Source organism: Panthera uncia, unplaced genomic scaffold (assembly GCF_023721935.1).
Source record: "Panthera uncia isolate 11264 unplaced genomic scaffold, Puncia_PCG_1.0 HiC_scaffold_1428, whole genome shotgun sequence".
Classification (NCBI taxonomy): domain Eukaryota; kingdom Metazoa; phylum Chordata; class Mammalia; order Carnivora; family Felidae; genus Panthera; species Panthera uncia.
In genome coordinates, this window is record NW_026058061.1 from 17,025 (window position 1) to 22,996 (window position 5,972).

The following is a 5,972-nucleotide window of genomic DNA, read 5'->3' on the forward strand; positions in this document are numbered from 1 at the left end:
GACATTGGCTCCATGTCTGCCGTCTCACTGTACCTGATTACAGCATATCTCAGGTATATTTTAAGACATCTAGTTGAGGGTAAAGGCCAGAGTCATGTGCTCCTCTTAGGTCCAGGGTTTGGTATGTGGAGAGGGTCTTTTGGAGCCAGGGGGTTGTTGGAGATTAATGTTCTTGCGATTGATGTAAAGGTAGGAGAGCGGCAGAGAACCCAACATTACCCTTGAATCTTCACACCAACCACTCAGGCTAGATTGCATTATGCTCTTGGAAGTTTCCCAAGCCTTCCTTTATGGCCCAGCATGTGACTTATTCTGCCATGTTTCATGTCAGTTAAGTAAATAAATTGGTTAATAACATTTAAAAAAAATATACAGAATGCTTCACAAATTTGAGTGTCATCCTTGTTCAGGGGCCATGCTAATCTTCTCTGTATCGTTTCAATTTTATTATATGTGCTGCTGAAGCAAGCACTTGTTACTAACATTGTTTAAATCTAATTCATCTAACTGAATTTTTGTTTCCCTGTTTTCGCTATCACTCAGTGAGATGTGTTAAAATTTCCAGTTGTGATAGTGGATTTGTCCATTTTTCCATTTACTTCTGTCAGTTTTAGGTGTTAATATACTGTACCCAATTCCAATGTGTGGGTTTCCCCCCACACATATTCAAGCAAGTCTCCTACACAAGCTGGGTGTCCTATAAGGTAACTCAATTCTGACACCATCTGCCTGGAGATGGCATCAAATTCCACAGGTTAAGGGCTCAGTCCCACAAGACTGCCCTCTACTTTAGATGCTAATCTCGAGTCCAAGTTGTTACCTGTGCTTCTGACACTCTGGCTATAAGTCAGAGATTCCCACAACCCCTTCCTTGGGTTCGATTAATTAGCTAGAGTGGCTTACAGAACTCGGGAAACTTGTTTATTCACTACATCACTGGTTTATTACAAAGGATATTAAAGAATAGGAATCGACAGCCAGATGAAGGGATACATGGGGTGAGGCCCCAAACGCAGAGGCTTCTGTCCCCATGAGGTTTGGGGCACGACACAGTGGCACATGGAGGCATTCCGGTTTACCAACCTGGAATCTCTGAACCTGGTCCTTTGGGGTGTTTCATGGAGGCTTAATTACATGGTCAGGATTAAATTATTGGCCATCGGTGATTGGACTCAGTCTCCAGCCCCTTGTCTTCCCTAGAGGTCAGGGAAGTAGGACTGAAAGTTCTAACCCTCTAATCTCTTGGTGGGTTCTTCTGGCAACCAACCCCCAACCTTAGGTGTTTTCCAAAAGTCATCTCACTAACATAAAAAAGACAGATTTATCATTTTCAACATAGAATATTCCAAGAATTTTCGGAGCTTTGTAGCAGGAGGGACAAAAAGACCAATTAAGATGGGTATAGTAGCATACCCAGTTAAGATGGGTATACTAGATTTCTGTTGGTTAATGTTTAAGTTGACATTTCCCCTAATTTTCTGTATCAATAAACTTTACATGTGTCTCTTTTAAGGTGCATTTGACGGAATTTTTATCTAGCCTGATGTTTGCCTTTCGATTTGGAATATTTCATCTGCCTACATGTAATGGCATTAACATACATAATTTGGCTTAAACATGTCATCCTAATATTTGCTTTATATTTATTTTTATTACATTTATTTCTGCTCTAATTTCCTTTTCCTTTCCTTTCTTTTGAGATAATCAATAAGGCCTAGGTTTGGTTTTCCTCATACCCCTGTAGGCTTGACAAACACAGAGCTTTGTGAATCTGTGACTTGATGTCTTTGGTCACTTTTTAAACTTCCCAACTATCATTTATTTAAATATATCTTCTGTACTGTTGCCTTTCCTTTTTATCTGGGACCAATTGAACATATGTTGTTATTATTTTCTACGACACCTTCAACTCTTGTCCTTTCTCTTTCAGGATCCTCCATCATTTTGTCTCACCAGGCTTAATGCTGGGTATTTCTTCAGACTAATTGTTTGTTTATAGAATTCTCCATCCAGGTGGGTAACTTGCCTTTGACTCTTGAAACATAGCACCACACAGTCAGGGTAGATTCTGTTATTGCTTTAGAGTTCAGGTTGGAGTAGGTGGGTTATAGACAGTAATTAACTTGTGCCAGGTCACCCAGCCTGGAAATGTCAGAGCAGGAACTAAGATCTCAGAATGGACCGTCTGCCCAACCCTTCTTTGTGTGCTTGTTCTCTCCCGGGCTGAGGATGCTCCCTACCTCTCATCTTCCAGGAAGCAGATCCACAGTGGAGGTTTCCAAACTTTAAGCATGTTGTTGTTATATTTCTTTTTAGATGAAAAAAGTCAACGATATTTCTTCATTACCCATAAAAGTTATCACAGGACTTTTCTCTGTTATTCAGGCCATTGATGTGTTTTCTACCTTGATTTGGTTTTAATTTTGTTGTTTTTATACCATTCTTCCTGATTTCAGAGTATGTTGATAGACATAATTCCTTTCAAAGAGGACCTAGATACCTGGGTGTTTCCCAAGGAAGTATGAAAGCTGATATAAACATGGCATTTCTGGCATTCATCTTCATGAATCCATGAACAAGAGGGAGAAGCAGCAATGAATGATACTTATGTACAACCCCAAATAAGATAGTGTTAAAAATAAATTCAAGTGAGTAAATTTTAAAGATATTATTGGATTTATTCAACAATCCATGAATTAGGCAGCATGCCGTCTAGCAAATGGAAAGAAGTTCCTAAGAGCTGGTCAAAATGGAAGACCTTTATAGGCAGAAAGCAACAGGACAAGGAAATTACTAACAAATAGTGGATTGTTTCAGACAAGGTGACCTTCCTTTTGGGGGATGGCAGGGGCCTATTAAGCAGATTACCTCACTAGTACTGACCAGGAGATGCCAGACTAACTAGTTAAGATTACATTCCTGAGAGAGACTGAGACTGCAATTAGGTTAGGTATTAAGTAAATAAGGTGACCTGTATTAGGTGTAATCACCTGAAATTAGGTGACACACGCTTATAGCATTAGTGACTCCATTTGGGGCCTGTTGTCTCTTCTTTAACAATGTTAAGTGATCAGTCATCATGGTTGACCTGTACTAGCCAGTGGAATACATAACCCTGTAGTTAACTATATCTTTTTTTTCCCTACAACATGACAGAGTGTAGGCATTAATTAATGGTTGAGCAATCTTAATGGTAGTCTTGGTATCCGTGGGGCAAAAGTGTAGAAATCTTTTTTAGAACTCATGGATTTCTTCTTTCTCTCCACTTCCCCACAGCATCCACTAGGCCAACGAACTGTACCATGGGAGGGGCCAGTGGCATTATTAAAGTTTTGTCCATGCTAATGTGGACATATGGAAAGAAAGAATTACTCTATGGAGATAAATGAAGGTGAATGGGCAAGATGGAACCATAAGAGTGGGTTCGAGATCACAGTTCTGGCAAGACGAATGGAATGTGCAGGAGAGACAGGTCAGGGCAGCTGTGATGGTCTTGTGTAGAGGTGCTAGATTATTTTGCTGGGAACAGGTGAGATTTGTAATGTGTCCCTTTCTTTCTTTCTTTCTTTCTTTCTTTCTTTCTTTCTTTCTTCTAGGAGTTATCTGCCTCGGTCACCTAAGGGTAGGTTCAGAGAAATGATGTAAAGGGATAAGAGTAGAGGATGGCTAAAAGCAAAGGTGAAAACTGCACCCAAGGTGATGGAGCAACTTTCCACTGGATGTCTCAGTTTGGCTCAAGATGAGTGCGGGAGATGGAGGTCGAGTCTCTGGAGACTTTATCTGAGGGGCAAGCAGGGTCTTCATGAGATAGAATCTCCTGGAAATGTATAAAAGGAAGATCACGTCTAATATCTTAAGTGTTTATTTGGAAGGAGAGGTTTGAATGGAGAGAAAGGGCATTTAATAAATCCCTATTTGGGGGAGCACCTGGGTGGCTAATGTCAGTTGAGTGTCCAACTTTGGCTCAGGTCATGGTTTCACAGTTCACGAGTTCAAACCCTACATCGGGCTTACTGCTGTCAGCACAGAGCCGGCTTTGGATCCTCTGTCCCCCTCTCTCTGCCCCTGCTCCACTTGAGCATGCTTTCTCTCTCTCTAAAAAAATAAATAAAACAATAAAAATAAAGAAATCCATATTTGGTACAAAATATGAAATTATGTCAATGATCCTTTTTTTAGCACTTTCTTTTCAAGCTCAGTAGGTGGTTGGAAAAGGATCTGTTCTCTAGTCTTAATTCCATGTTGCCACTCTTCTCTCCTATCCTCTCTTTTACCCCTTACATGCCCTATGGAAGAAAGTATGACAATACATGGCTACTGATTTCAATCCTGAGCCATTGCAGTGTACCCTTCACCCCTTTTGATGTATAAGAGAATGGTGAAGCCAGAGAAGTGGGCACAGGGAAGGGGGAGAGCTGGTTCTCCAACACTTTTTCTGTTGCTTCTGCCACATGTAGTTCCACTATGTGAAAACACAGGCCTAGAACTTTGTCCAGGATGCTGACACTGCCTCTGCATTGAAGGGTGTCATCTCTAAGATGTGTAATGAGGAGAACCAGAAGGTTTGTGTCAAGGACATTACCTGTACCTAGTCCTGGGGAAGGAGGACAGGCCAGGGGTTAGCTGTCTTCTTTAGAATGAGAGTTCCTAGTGCTTACCCCACCCCTCCTTTCTGTAGATATCTCTTTGTCAGTCATTCTGCTGTATCCTACTCTGTGTGGTATGAGTTGGAGCCAGAAGAAATGGAACATCTAAAGGTAATGCAGACTCAAGGCCCATTGTGTGTTCACACCCAGACCTACGTCTTCTTCCTCCAGCCCCCGATTTCCCTATCCCCACCAGAGCCTCACAGTGGCTGTCTCCATCTCTTTCTGCAGCTGACCATGAACAAACACTATGATGTCTCCCAGCAAATTCTTGACCTCCAGAGGCTCTACTTTGACCCAGGTACAGTTGACAACAGTAATGCTAGGGCAGGGATCTGCCTGGGAGGGATACTTAAAGGATGACAATGTGGGGAGGGGTTGGTACTGACCCTGGAACCCTCTCAGCCTTCCTATTGCCTCTTCTCAGATTGTTGAAGACTTGGTGGGCCATGATATTGATATAATCCTGAATTGAAGAAAATGCATGGCTGCCACCCTGAAGATCATTGAAAAGAGTTCCCCCTGATGTGAGGCCTTATGCCCAGTGCTGTTTTTATGGTAGAGGATGGTACGAATGGTGTGGAGGGAAGACTTGTTTCTGAGGCCCTAGATAGTAACTGTGACTCTAACTCCTTCTCACAAAAAGCTCTTGTCCTTGAACTCGAGCAACAACAAACTGTACAGGCTGGATGGCCTGTCTGACATTATACAGATGGTCCCCACAGTCAAGATCCTGAAGCTCTCCAAGAATGAGGTGGGAAGAGGGAGGCAGATCAAAGTTGGGGTTGACGGTGGGTGGTAGTGTATATCAGTGATGACAGGAGGCAGGAGAAGGTACCTGTGTGGAAAAGTGGGGGCTGGAGGTGCAGGGGCCCACATGTCTCTCTTTCCCTGGGACTCGTTTCCAGCTTCCTCCCCATATTTCTCAGCAGACGTCAGCCTGAGAGTTGGACAAAGTGAGGGAGCTGTGGCTAGAAGAGAATCTGTGACACCTTTCCTGGGGACCTCTGCCCCTGGGAGCATGAGCTACCTGACAGTGCCCATCTGCAGGAGGCAGCAGCTATGAGGAGGACCATGTGCCCTGCCTTCTCTACTCTCTCTGTCTTTCACCTGTGCTTAGAGGTCTCCTTTCCTTCCTGTGACCTGCTTACCTGTTTCCCTGGTCTGGGGTCTGTTTCTTACCTTTCTGCACTTAGCTTTCCCTAACATACTGCTATGTTCTGACTGTTTGTGTCCCCCACCTCACCGCATTCATTTGTTGAAATCCTGACACCCAAAGATGACAGTATCAAGAGGTGGTTTTTTGGGAGGTGCTTAGGTCATGAG

The 5,972-nt window shown here is 43.0% G+C and overlaps 1 non-coding gene and 1 pseudogene across 1 annotated transcript; one reads left to right on the forward strand and one right to left on the reverse strand.

Annotated features, from left to right (window-relative positions):
* Nucleotides 1-365: 365 nt before the first annotated feature.
* On the reverse strand, nt 366-472 carry LOC125917049 (U6 spliceosomal RNA). The gene has a single exon (XR_007456084.1). It is a non-coding gene; the product is annotated as a U6 spliceosomal RNA (small nuclear RNA).
* A 3,809-nt stretch (nt 473-4,281) lies between these two features.
* Nucleotides 4,282-5,712, forward strand: LOC125917048 (nuclear RNA export factor 5-like; annotated as a pseudogene).
* Nucleotides 5,713-5,972: the final 260 nt, after the last annotated feature.